Below are 15,188 nucleotides of genomic sequence, written 5' to 3' on the forward strand. Positions count from 1 at the left end.
CTACCGCAGCATACGACATAGCTTTGCAGACGATAAGTACAACCGTTTCAGAGAGAAGAGCGGCCAATGTGACGATCTGGCTTTAAGTCGATTCGATAACAAATGACGAAAACGGACGGATTTCACAGGTTTCTACTACATATGAAAACATTTCACATTCTCCCGTGCAACGCGGCTGCTAGTCCTCCTTTAATGCAGAATCTTAAGGTCCTAGCTCATGTCCAAGGCACCAAAGCCAGCTAAAAAGTCAATAATCGATACCTAAAACTTGAATTGTACTACTTCTTACTGGCTATTACATCAACTTAGAAGCTTCATCTGTGTTCTACCATGGTGCTTTCAGTGTCTCCGCATACCGCAGCACGCTACGAAGCTTTCCAGACGATAAGTACAACCGTTTCAGAGAGAAGAGCAGCCAATGTGACGATCTGGCTTTAAGTCGATTCGATACCAAATGACGAAAACGGACGGATTTCTCAGGATTTTACTACATATGAACACATTTCACATTCTCCCGTACAACGCGGCCGCTAGTCCTCCTTTCATGCAGAATCTTAAGGTCCTAGCTCATGTCCAAGGCACCAAAGCCAGCTAAAAAGTCAATAATCGATACCTAAAACTTGAATTGTACTACTTCTTACTGGCTATTACATCAACTTAGAAGCTTCATCTGTGTTCTACTATGGTGCTTTTAGTGTCTCCGCATACCGCATCACGCGACATAGCTTTGCAGGCGATAAGTACAACCGTTTCAGAGATAAGAGCGGCCAATGTGACGATCGGGCTTTAAGTCGATTCGAATACAAATGACGAAAACGGACGGATTTCTCAGGTTTTTACTACATATGAACACATTTCACATTCTCCCGTGCAACGCGGCTGCTAGTCCTCCTTTCATGCTGAATCTTAAGGTCCTAGCTCATGTCCAAGGCTCCAAAGCCAGCTAAAAAGTAAATAATCAGTACCTAAAACTTGAATTGTACTACTTCTTACTGGCTATTACACCAACTTTGAAGCTTCATCTGTGTTCTACTATGGTGCTTTTAGAGTCTCCGCATACCGCAGCACGCGACATAGCTTTGCAGACGATAAGTACAACCGTTTCAGAGAGAAGAGCGGCCAATGTGACGATTTGGCTTTAAGTCGATTCGATAACAAATGACGAAAACGGACGGATTTCTCAGGTATTTACTACATATGAACACTTTTCACATTCTCCCGTGCAACTCGGCTGCTAGTACTCCTTTCATGCAGTATCTTAAGGTCCTAGCTCATGTCCAAGGCACCAAAGCCAGCTAAGAATTCAATAATCGATACCTAAAACTTGAATTATACTACTTCTTACTGGTTATTACATCAACTTAGAAGCTTCATCTGTATTCTACTATGGTGATTTTATTGTCTCCGCATACCGCAGCACGCGACATAGCTTTGCAGTCGATAAGTACAACCGTTTCAGAGAAACGAGGGGCCAATGTGACGATCTGGCTTTAAGTCGATTCGATAACAAATGACGAAAACGGACGGATTTCTCAGGTTTTTACTACATATGAACACTTTTCACATTCTCCCGTGCAACTCGGCTGCTAGTCTTCCTTTCATGCAGAATCTTAAGGTCCTAGCTCATGTCCAAGGCACCAAAGCCAGCTAAAAAGTCAATAATCGATACCTAAAACTTGAATTGTACTACTTCTTACTGGCTATTACATCAACTTAGAAGCTTCATCTGTGTTCTACTATGGTGCTTTTAGTGTCTCCGCATACCGCATCACGCGACATAGCTTTGCAGGCGATGAGTACAACCGTTTCAGAGAGAAGAGCGGCCAATGTGACGATCGGGCTTTAAGTCGATTCGATAACAAACGACGAAAACGGACGGATTTTTCAGGTTTTTACTACATATGAACACATTTCACATTCTCCCGTGCAACGCGGCTGCTAGTCCTCCTTTCATGCAGAATCTTAAGGTCCTAGCTCACGTCCAAGGCTCCAAAGCCAGCTAAAAAGTAAATAATCAGTACCTAAAACTTGAATTGTACTACTTCTTACTGGCTATTACATCAACTTAGAAGCTTCATCTGTGTTCTACTATGGTGCTTTTAGAGTCTCCGCATACCGCAGCACGCGACATAGCTTTGCAGACGATAAGTACAACCGTTTCAGAGAGAAGAGCGGCCAATGTGACGATCTGGCTTTAAGTCGATTCGATAACAAATGACGAAAACGGACGGATTTCTCAGGTTTTTACTACATATGAACACTTCTCACATTCTCCCGTGCACTTCGGCTGCTACTCCTCCTTTCATGCAAAATGTTAAGGTCCTAGCTCATGTCCAAGGCAACAAAGCCAGCTAAAAAGTCAATAATCGATAACTAAAACTTGAATTGTACTACTTCTTACTGGCTATTGCTTCAACTTAGAAGCTTCTTCTGTGTTCTACTATGGTGCTTTTAGTGTCTCCGCATACCGCAGCACGCGACATAGCTTTGCAGACGATAAATGTAACCGTTTCAGACAGAAGAGCGGCCAATGTGACGATCAGGCTTTAAGTCGATTCGATAACAAATGACGAAAACGGACGGATTTCTCAGGTTTTTAGTACATATGAACACTTTTCACATTCTCCTATCCAACGCGGGTGCTAGTCCTCCTTTCATGCAGAATCTTAAGGTCCTAGCTCATGTCCAAGGCACCAAAGCCAGCTAAAAAGTCAATAATCGATACCTAAAACTTGAATTGTACTACTTCTTACTGGCTATTACATCATCATAGATGCTTCATCTGTGTTCTACTATGGTGCTTTTATTGTCTCCGCATACCGCAGCACGCGACATAGCTTTGCAGACGATAAGTACAACCGTTTCAGAGAAAAGAGGGGCCAATGTGACGATCTGGCTTTAAGTCGATTCGATAACAAATGACGAAAACGGACGGATTTCTCAGGTTTTTACTACATATGAACACTTTTCACATTCTTCCCTGCAACTCGGCTGCTAGTCCTCCTTTCATGCAGATTCTTAAGGTCCTAGCTCATGTCCAAGGCATCAGAGCCAGCTAAAAAGTCAATAATCGATACCTAAAACTTGAATTGTACTACTTCTTACTGGCTATTACATCAAATTAGAACCTTCATCTGTGTTCTACTGTGGTGGTTTCAGTGTCTCCGCCTACCGCAGCATACGACATAGCTTTGCAGACGATAAGTACAACCGTTTCAGAGAGAAGAGCGGCCAATGTGACGATCTGGCTTTAAGTCGATTCGATAACAAATGACGAAAACGGACGGATTTCTCAGGTTTCTACTACATATGAACACATTTCACATTCTCCCGTGCAACGCGGCTGCTAGTCCTCCTTTAATGCAGAATCTTAAGGTCCTAGCTCATGTCCAAGGCACCAAAGCCAGCTAAAAAGTCAATAATCGATACCTAAAACTTGAATTGTACTACTTCTTACTGGCTATTACATCAACTTAGAAGCTTCATCTGTGTTCTACCATGGTGCTTTCAGTGTCTCCGCATACCGCAGCACGCTACGAAGCTTTCCAGACGATAAGTACAACCGTTTCAGAGAGAAGAGCAGCCAATGTGACGATCTGGCTTTAAGTCGATTCGATACCAAATGACGAAAACGGACGGATTTCTCAGGATTTTACTACATATGAACACATTTCACATTCTCCCGTACAACGCGGCCGCTAGTCCTCCTTTCATGCAGAATCTTAAGGTCCTAGCTCATGTCCAAGGCACCAAAGCCAGCTAAAAAGTCAATAATCGATACCTAAAACTTGAATTGTACTACTTCTTACTGGCTATTACATCAACTTAGAAGCTTCATCTGTGTTCTACTATGGTGCTTTTAGTGTCTCCGCATACCGCATCACGCGACATAGCTTTGCAGGCGATAAGTACAACCGTTTCAGAGATAAGAGCGGCCAATGTGACGATCGGGCTTTAAGTCGATTCGATAACAAATGACGAAAACGGACGGATTTCTCAGGTATTTACTATATATGAACACTTTTCACATTCTCCCGTGCAACTCGGCTGCTAGTACTCCTTTCATGCAGTATCTTAAGGTCCTAGCTCATGTCCATGGCACCAAAGCCAGCTAAGAAGTCAATAATCGATACCTAAAACTTGAATTATACTACTTCTTACTGGCTATTACATCAACTTAGAAGCTTCATCTGTATTCTACTATGGTGATTTTATTGTCTCCGCATACCGCAGCACGCGACATAGCTTTGCAGACGATAAGTACAACCGTTTCAGAGAAAAGAGGGGCCAATGTGACGATCTGGCTTTAAGTCGATTCGATAACAAATGACGAAAACGGACGGATTTCTCAGGTTTTTACTACATATGAACACTTTTCACATTCTCCCGAGCAACTCGGCTGCTAGTCCTCCTTTCATGCAGAATCTTAAGGTCCTAGCTCATGTCCAAGGCACCAAAGCCAGCTAAAAAGTCAGTAATCGATACCTAAAACTTGAACTGTACTACTTCTTACTGGCTATTACATCATCTTAGAAGCTTCATCTGTGTTCTACTATGGTGCTTTCAGTGTCTCCGCATACCGCAGCACGCGACAAAGCTTTCCAGAAGATAAGTACAACCGTTTCAGAGAGAAGAGCAGCCAATGTGACGATCTGGCTTTAAGTCGATTCGATAACAAATGACGAAAACGGACGTATTTCTCAGGATTTTACTACATATGAACACATTTCACATTCTCCCGTACAACGCGGCTGCTAGTCCTCCTTTCATGCAGAATCTTAAGGTCCTAGCTCATGTCCAAGGCACCAAAGCCAGCTAAAAAGTCAATAATCGATACCTAAAACTTGAATTGTACTACTTCTTACTGGCTATTACATCAACTTAGAAGCTTCATCTGTGTTCTACTATGGTGCTTTTAGTGTCTCCGCATACCGCATCACGCGACATAGCTTTGCAGGCGATGAGTACAACCGTTTCAGAGAGAAGAGCGGCCAATGTGACGATCGGGCTTTAAGTCGATTCGATAACAAATGACGAAAACGGACGGATTTCTCAGGTTTTTACTACATATGAACACATTTCACATTCTCCCGTGCAACGCGGCTGCTAGTCCTCCTTTCATGCAGAATCTTAAGGTCCTAGCTCATGTCCAAGGCTCCAAAGCCAGCTAAAAATTAAATAATCAGTACCTAAAACTTGAATTGTACTACTTCTTACTGGCTATTACATCAACTTAGAAGCTTGATCTGTGTTCTACTATGGTGCTTTTAGAGTCTCCGCATACCGCAGCACGCGACATAGCTTTGCAGACGATAAGTACAACCGTTTCAGAGAGAAGAGCGGCCAATGTGACGATCTGGCTTTAAGTCGATTCGATAACAAATGACGAAAACGGACGGATTTCTCAGGTTTTTACTACATATGAACACTTCTCACATTCTCCCGTGCACTTCGGCTGCTACTCCTCCTTTCATGCAAAATGTTAAGGTCCCAGCTCATGTCCAAGGCACCAAAGCCAGCTAAAAAGTCAATAATCGATAACTAAAACTTGAATTGTACTACTTCTTACTGGCTATTACATCAACTTAGAAGCTTCACCTGTGTTATACTATGGTGCTTTTAGTGTCTCCACATACCGCAGCACACGACATAGCTTTGTAGACGATAAGTACAACCGTTTCAGAGAGATGAGCGGCCAATGTGACGATCTGGCTTTAAGTCGATTCGATAACAAATGACGAAAACGGACTGATTTCACAGGTTTTTACAACATATGAACACTTTTCACATTCTCCGGTGCAATGCGGCTGCTAGTCCTCCTTTCATGTAAAATCTTAAGTTCCTAGCTCATGTCCAAGGCACCAAAGAAGGGTAAAAAGTCAATAATCGATACCTAAAACTTGAATTGTACTACTTCTTACTGGCTATTACATCAACTTAGAAGCTTCATCTGTGTTCAACTATGGAGCTTTTCGTGTCTCCACATACCGCAGCACGCGACATAGCTTTGCAGACGATAAATGTAACCGTTTCAGACAGAAGTGCGGCCAATGTGTCGATCTGGCTTGAAGTCGATTCGATAACAAATGACGAAAACGGACGGATTTCACAGGTTTTTACTACATATGAACACTTTTCACATTCTCCCGTGCACTTCGGCTGCTACTCCTCCTTTCATGCAAAATGTTAAGGTCCTAAGCTCATGTCCAAGGCATTAAAGCCAGCTAAAAAGTCAATAATCGATAGCTAAAACTTGAATTGTACTACTTCTTACTAGCTATTACATCAACTTAGTAGCTTCATCTGTGTTATACTATGGTGCTTGTAGTGTCTCCGTATACCGCAGCACGCGACATAGCTTTGCAGACGATAAGTAGAACCGTTTCAGACAGAAGAGCGGCCAATGTGACGATCTGGCTTTAAGTGGATTCGATAACAAATGACCAACACGGACGGATTTCTCAGGTTTGTACTACATATGAACACTTTTCACATTCTCCCGTGCAACGCGGCTGGTAGTCCTCTTTTCAAGCAAAATCTTAAGGTCATAGGTCATGTCCAAGCCACCAAAGCCGGCTAAAAAGTGAATAATCGACAACTAAAACTTGAATTGTACTACTTCTTACTGGCTATTGCTTCAACTTAGAAGCTTCTTCTGTGTTCTACTATGGTGCTTTTAGTGTCTCCGCATACCGCAGCACGCGACATAGCTTTGCAGACGATAAATGTAACCGTTTCAGACAGAAGAGCGGCCAATGTGACGATCAGGCTTTAGGTCGATTCGATAACAAATGACGAAAACGGACGGATTTCTCAGGTTTTTAGTACATATGAACACTTTTCACATTCTCCCGTGCTACTCTGATGCTAGCAGTCCTTTCATTTAGAATCTTAAGGTCCTAGGTAATGTCCAAGGCACCAAAGCAAGCTAAAAAGTCAATAATCGATACACAAAACTTTAATTGTACTATTTCTTATTAGCTATTACATCAACTTCGAAGCTTCATCTGTGTTCTACTATGGTGCATTTAGTGTCTCCGCATACCGCAGCACGCGACTAGCTTTGCAGACGAGATGTACAACCGTTTCAGAGAGAAGAGCGGCCAATGTGACGATCTGGCTTGAAGTGGATTCGATAACAAATGACGAACACGGACGGATTTCTCAGGTTTTTACTACATATGAACACTTTTCACATTCTTCCCTGCAGCTCGGCTGCTAGTCCTCCTTTCATGCAGATTCTTAAGGTCCTAGCTCATGTCCAAGGCACCAAAGCCAGCTAAAAAGTCAATAATCGATACCTAAAACTTGAATTATACTACTTCTTACTGGCTATTACATCAACTTAGAAGCTTCATCTGTGTTCTACTATGGTTCTTTTAGTGTCTCCGCATACCGCAGCACACGACAAAGCTTTCCAGACGATAAGTACAACCGTTTCAGAGATCGGAGCAGCCAATGTGACGATCTGGCTTTAAGTCGATTCGATAACAAATGACGAAAACGGACGGATTTCTCAGGTTTTTACTACATATGAACACTTTTCACATTCTCCTATCCAACGCGGGTTCTAGTCCTCCTTTCATGCAGAATCGTAAGGTCCTAGCTCATGTCCAAGGCACCAAAGCCAGCTAAAAAGTCAATAATCGATACCTAAAACTTGAATTGTACTACTTCTTACTGGCTATTACATCAACTTAGAAGCTTCATCTGTGTTCTACCATGGTGCTTTTAGTGTCTCCGCACACCGCAGTACGCGACATAGCTTTGCAGACGATAAGTACAACCGTTTCAGAGAAAAGAGGGGCCAATGTGACGATCTGGCTTTAAGTCGATTCGATAACAAATGACCAACACGGACGGATTTCTCAGGTTTTTACTACATATGAACACTTTTCACATTCTCCCGCGCAACGCGGCTGCTAGTCCTCCTTTCATGCAAAATCTTAAGTTCCTAGCTCATGTCCAAGGCACCAAAGCCAGCCAAAAAGTCAATAATCGATAACTAAAACTTGAATTGTACTACTTCCTACTGGCTATTACATCAACTTAGAAGCTTCATCTGTGTTGTACTATGGTACTTTTAGTGTCTCCGCATACCGCAGCACGCGACATAGCTTTGCAGACGATAAGTAGAACCGTTTCAGAGAGAAGAGCGGCCAATGTGACGATCGGGCTTTAAGTCGATTCGATAACAAATGACGAAAACGGACGGATTTCTCAGGTTTTTACTACATATGAACACATTTCACATTCTCCCGTGCAACGCGGCTGCTAGTCCTCCTTTCATGCTGAATCTTAAGGTCCTAGCTCATGTCCAAGGCTCCAAAGCCAGCTAAAAAGTAAATAATCAGTACCTAAAACTTTAATTGTACTACTTCTTACTGGCTATTACACCAACTTAGAAGCTTCATCTGTGTTCTACTATGGTGCTTTTAGAGTCTCCGCATACCGCAGCACGCGACATAGCTTTGCAGACGATAAGTACAACCGTTTCAGAGAGAAGAGCGGCCAATGTGACGATCTGGCTTTAAGTCGATTCGATAACAAATGACGAAAACGGACGGATTTCTCAGGTTTTTACTACATATGAACATTTTTCACATTCTCCCGTGCAACTCGGCTGCTAGTCCTCCTTTCATGCAGTATCTTAAGGTCCTAGCTCATGTCCAAGGCCACAAAACCAGCTAAGAAGTCAATAATCGATACCTAAAACTTTAATTATACTACTTCTTACTGGCTATTACATCAACTTAGAAGCTTCATCTGTATTCTACTATGGTGATTTTATTGTCTCCGCATACCGCAGCACGCGACATAGCTTTGCAGACGATACCTTTCAACCGTTTCAGAGAAAAGAGGGGCCAATGTGACGTTCTGGCTTTAAGTCGATTCGATAACAAATGACGAAAACGGACGGATTTCTCAGGTTTTTACTACATATGAACACTTTTCACATTCTCCCGTGCAACTTGGCTGCTAGTCCTCCTTTCATGCAGAATCTTAAGGTCCTAGCTCATGTCCAAGGCACCAAAGCCAGCTAAAAAGTCAATAATCGATACCTAAAACTTGAATTGTACTACTTCTTACTGGCTATTACATCATCTTAGAAGCATCATCTGTGTTCTACTATGGTGCTTTCAGTGTCTCCGCATACCGCAGCACGCGACATAGCTTTGCAGACGATAAGTACAACCGTTTCAGAGAGAAGAGCAGCCAATGTGACGATCTGGCTTTAAGTCGATTCGATAACAAATGACGAAAACGGACGTATTTCTCAGGATTTTACTACATATGAACACATTTCACATTCTCCCGTACAACGCGGCTGCTAGTCCTCCTTTCATGCAGAATCTTAAGGTCCTAGCTCATGTCCAAGGCACCAAAGCCAGCTAAAAAGTCAATAATCGATACCTAAAACTTGAATTGTACTACTTCTTACTGGCTATTACATCAACTTAGAAGCTTCATCTGTGTTCTACTATGGTGATTTTAGTGTCTCCGCATACCGCATCACGCGACATAGCTTTGCAGGCGATAAGTACAACCGTTTCAGAGAGAAGAGCGGCCAATGTGACGATCGGGCTTTAAGTCGATTCGATAACAAATGACGAAAACGGACGGATTTCTCAGGTTTTTACTACATATGAACACATTTCACATTCTCCCGTGCAACGCGGCTGCTAGTCCTCCTTTCATGCTGAATCTTAAGGTCCTAGCTCATGTCCAAGGCTCCAAAGCCAGCTAAAAAGTAAATAATCAGTACCTAAAACTTGAATTGTACTACTTCTTACTGGCTATTACATCAACTTAGAAGCTTCATCTGTGTTCTACTATGGTGCTTTGAGAGTCTCCGCATACCGCAGCACGCGACATAGCTTTGCAGACGATAAGTACAACCGTTTCAGAGAGAAGAGCGGCCAATGTGACGATCTGGCTTTAAGTCGATTCGATAACAAATGACGAAAACGGACGTATTTCTCAGGTTTTTACTACATATGAACACTTCTCACATTCTCCCGTGCACTTCGGCTGCTACTCCTCCTTTCATGCAAAATGTTAAGGTCTTAGCTCATGTTTAAGGCACCAAAGCCAGCTAAAAAGTCAATAATCGATAACTAAAACTTGAATTGTACTACTTCTTACTGGCTATTACATCAACTTAGAAGCTTCACCTGTGTTATACTATGGTGCTTTTAGTGTCTCCGCATACCGCAGCACACGACATAGCTTTGTAGACGATAAGTACAACCGTTTCAGAGAGATGAGCATCCAATGTGACGATCTGGCTTTAAGTCGATTCGATTACAAATGACGAAAACGGACGGATTTCTCAGGTTTTTACTACATATGAACACTTTTCACATTCTTCCGTGCAACTCGGCTACTAGTCCTCCTTTCATGCAAAATCTTAAGTTCCTAGCTCATGTCCAAGGCACCAAAGTTGGGTAAAAAGTCAATAAACGATACCTAAAACTTGAATTGTAGTGCTTCTTACTGGCTATTACATCAACTTAGAAGCTTCATCTGTGATCTACTATGATTCTTTTAGTGTCTCCGCATACCGCAGCACGCGACATAGCTTTGCAGACGATAAATGTTATCGTTTCAGACGGAAGAGCGTCCAATGTGACAATCTGGCTTTAAGTCGATTCGATAACAAATGACGAAAACGGACGGAGTTCTAAGGTTTTTACTACATACGAACACTTTTCACACTCTCCCGCGCAACGCCCCTGCTAGTCCTCCTTTCATGCAAAATCTTAAGTTCCTAGCTCATGTCCAAGGCACCAAAGCCAGCCAAAAAGTCAATAATCGATAACTAAAACTTGAATTGTACTACTTCCTACTGGCTATTACATCAACTTAGAAGCTTCATCTGTGTTGTACTATGGTACTTTTAGTGTCTCCGCATACCGCAGCACGCGACATAGCTTTCCAGACGATAAGTACTGCCGTTTCAGAGAGAAGAGCGGCCAATGTGACAAACTGGCTTTAAGTCGATTCGATAACAAATGACGAAAACGGACGGATTTCTCAGGTGTTTGCTACATATGAACACTTTTGACATTCTCCCGTGCAACGCGGCTGGTAGTCCTCTTTTCAAGCAAAATCTTAAGGTCATAGGTCATGTCCAAGCCACCAAAGCCGGCTAAAAAGTGAATAATCGACAACTAAAACTTTAATTGTACTACTTCTTACTGGCTATTGCTTCAACTTAGAAGCTTCTTCTGTGTTCTACTATGGTGCTTTTAGTGTCTCCGCATACCGCAGCACGCGACATAGCTTTGCAGACGATAAATGTAACCGTTTCAGACAGAAGAGCGGCCAATGTGACGATCAGGCTTTAAGTCGATTCGATAACAAATGACGAAAACGGACGGATTTCTCAGGTTTTTAGTACATATGAACACTTTTCACATTCTCCCGTGCAACTCTGATGCTAGCAGTCCTTTCATTTAGAATCTTAAGGTCCTAGGTAATGTCCAAGGCACCAAAGCAAGCTAAAAAGTCAATAATCGATACCTAAAACTTTAATTGTACTATTTCTTATTAGCTATTACATCAACTTCGAAGCTTCATCTGTGTTCTACTATGGTGCATTTAGTGTCTCCGCATACCGCAGCACGCGACTAGCTTTGCAGAAGAGATGTACAACCGTTTCAGAGAGAAGAGCGGCCAATGTGACGATCTGGCTTGAAGTGGATTCGATAACAAATGACGAACACGGACGGATTTCTCAGGTTTTTACTACATATGAACACTTTTCACATTCTTCCCTGCAACTCGGCTGCTAGTCCTCCTTTCATGCAGATTCTTAAGGTCCTAGCTCATGTCCAAGGCATCAAAGCCAGCTAAAAAGTCAATAATCAATACCTAAAACTTGAATTGTACTACTTCTTACTGGCTATTACATCAACTTAGAAGCTTCATCTGTGTTCTACTATGGTGCTTTTAGTGTCTCCGCATACCGCATCACGTGACATAGCTTTGCAGGCGATAAGGACAACCGTTTCAGAGAGAAGAGCGGCCAATGTGACGATCTGGCTTTAAGTCGATTCGGAAAAAATGACGAAAACGGACGGATTTCTCAGGTTTTTACTACATATGAACACTATTCACATTCTCCCATCCAACGCGGCTGCTAGTCCTCCTTTCACGCAGAATCTTAAGGTCCTACCTCATGTCCAAGGCACCAAAGCCAGCTAAAAAGTCAATAATCGATACTTAAACTTGAATTGTACTACTTCTTACTGGCTATTACATCATCATAGAAGCTTCATCTGTGTTCAACTATGGTGCTTTTAGTGTCTCCGCATACCGCAGCACGCGACATAGCTTTGCAGACGATAAGTACAGCCGTTTCAGAGAGAAGAGCGGCCAAGTGACGATCTGGCTTTAAGGCGATTCGATAACAAATGACGAAAACGGACGGATTTCTCAGGTTTTTACTACATATGAACACTTTTCATATTGTCCCGTCCAACTCGGCTGCTAGTCCTCCTTTCATGCAGAATCTTAACATCCTAGCTCATGTCCAAGGCACCAAAGCCAGCTAAAAAGTAAATAATCAGTACCTAAAACTTGAATTGTACTACTTCTTACTGGCTATTACATCAACTTCGAAGCTTCATCTGTGTTCTACTATGGTGCTTTTAGTGTCTACGCATACCGCAGCACGCGACATAGCTTTGCAGACGATAAGTAGAACCGTTTCAGAGAGAAGAGCGGCCAATGTGACGATCTGGCTTTAAGTCGATTCGATAACAAATGACGAAAACGGACGGATTTCTCAGGTTTTTACTACATATGAACACATTTCACATTCTCCCGTGCAACGCGGCCGCTAGTCCTCCTTTAATGCAGAGTCTTAAGGTCCTAGCTCATGTCCAAGGCACCAAAGCCAGCTAAAAAGTCAATAATCAGTACCTAAAACTTGAATTGACCTACTTCTTACTGGCTATTACATCGACTTAGAAGCTTCATCTGTGTTCTACTATGGTGATTTTATTGTCTCCGCATACCGCAGCACGCGACATAGCTTTGCAGACGATAAGTACAACCGTTTCAGAGATAAGAGCGGCCAATGTGACGATCGGGCTTTAAGTCGATTCGATAACAAATGACGAAAACGGACGGATTTCTCAGGTTTCTACTACATATGAACACATTTCACATTCTCCCGTGCAACGCGGCTGCTAGTCCTCCTTTAATGCAGAATCTTAAGGTCCTAGCTCATGTCCAAGGCACCAAAGCCAGCTAAAAAGTCAATAATCGATACCTAAAACTTGAATTGTACTACTTCTTACTGGCTATTACATCAACTTAGAAGCTTCATCTGTGTTCTACCATGGTGGTTTCAGTGTCTCCGCATACCGCAGTACGCGACATAGCTTTCCAGACGATAAGTACAACCGTTTCAGAGAGAAGAGCAGCCAATGTGACGATCTGGCTTTAAGTCGATTCGATAACAAATGACGAAAACGGACGGATTTCTCAGGATTTTACTACATATGAACACATTTCACATTCTCCCGTACAACGCGGCCGCTAGTCCTCCTTTCATGCAGAATCTTAAGGTCCTAGCTTATGTCCAAGGCACCAAAGCCAGCTAAAAAGTCAATAATCGATACCTAAAACTTGAATTGTACTACTTCTTACTGGCTATTACATCAACTTAGAAGCTTCATCTGTGTTCTACTATGGTGCTTTTAGTGTCTCCGCATACCGCATCACGCGACATAGCTTTGCAGGCGATAAGTACAACCGTTTCAGAGATAAGAGCGGCCAATGTGACGATCGGGCTCTAAGTCGATTCGATAACAAATGACGAAAACGGACGGATTTCTCAGGTTTTTACTACATATGAACACATTTCACATTCTCCCGTGCAACTCGGCTGCTAGTCCTCCTTTCATGCAGTATCTTAAGGTCCTAGCTCATGTCCAAGGCACCAAAGCCAGCTAAGAAGTCAATAATCGATACCTAATACTTGAATTATACTACTTCTTACTGGCTATTACATCAACTTAGAAGCTTCATCTGTATTCTACTATGGTGATTTTATTGTCTCCGCATACCGCAGCACGCGACATAGCTTTGCAGACGATAAGTATAACCGTTTCAGAGAAAAGAGGGGCCAATGTGACGATCTGGCTTTAAGTCGATTCGATAACAAATGACGAAAACGGACGGATTTCTCAGGTTTTTACTACATATGAACACTTCTCACATTCTCCCGTGCAACTCGGCTGCTAGTCTTCCTTTCATGCAGAATCTTAAGGTCCTAGCTCATGTCCAAGGCACCAAAGCCAGCTAAAAAGTCAATAATCGATACCTAAAACTTGAATTGTACTACTTCTTACTGGCTATTACATCAACTTCGAAGCTTCATCTGTGTTCTACTATGGTGCTTTTAGTGTCTCCGCGTACCGCAGCACGCGACATAGCTTTGCAGACGATAAGTACAACCGTTTCAGAGAGAAGAGCGGCCAATGTGACGATCTGGCTTTAAGTCGATTCGATAACAAATGACGAAAACGGACGGATTTCTCAGGTTTTTACTACATATGAACACATTTCACATTCTCCCGTGCAACGCGGCCGCTAGTCCTCCTTTAATGCAGAATCTTAAGGTCCTAGCTCATGTCCAAGGCACCAAAGCCAGCTAAAAAGTCAATAATCAGTACCTAAAACTTGAATTGTACTACTTCTTACTGGCTATTACATCGACTTAGAAGCTTCATCTGTGTTCTACTATGGTGATTTTATTGTCTCCGCATACCGCAGCACGCGACATAGCTTTGCAGACGATAAGTACAACCGTTTCAGAGAGAAGAGCGGCCAATGTGACGATCGGGCTTTAAGTCGAATCGATAACAAATGACGAAAACGGACGGATTTCTCAGGTTTCTACTACATATGAACACATTTCACATTCTCCCGTGCAACGCGGCTGCTAGTCCTCCTTTAATGCAGAATCTTAAGGTCCTAGCTCATGTCCAAGGCAACAAAGCCAGCTAAAAAGTCAATAATCGATACCTAAAAGTTGAATTGTACTACTTCTTACTTTCTATTACATCAACTTAGAAGCTTCATCTGTGTTCTACCATGGTGCTTTTAGTGTCTCCGCATACCGCAGCACGCGACATAGCTTTGCAGACGATAAATGTAACCGTTTCAGACAG

Source organism: Schistocerca gregaria, unplaced genomic scaffold, assembly GCF_023897955.1.
Source record: "Schistocerca gregaria isolate iqSchGreg1 unplaced genomic scaffold, iqSchGreg1.2 ptg000378l, whole genome shotgun sequence".
NCBI classification, from domain to species: domain Eukaryota; kingdom Metazoa; phylum Arthropoda; class Insecta; order Orthoptera; family Acrididae; genus Schistocerca; species Schistocerca gregaria.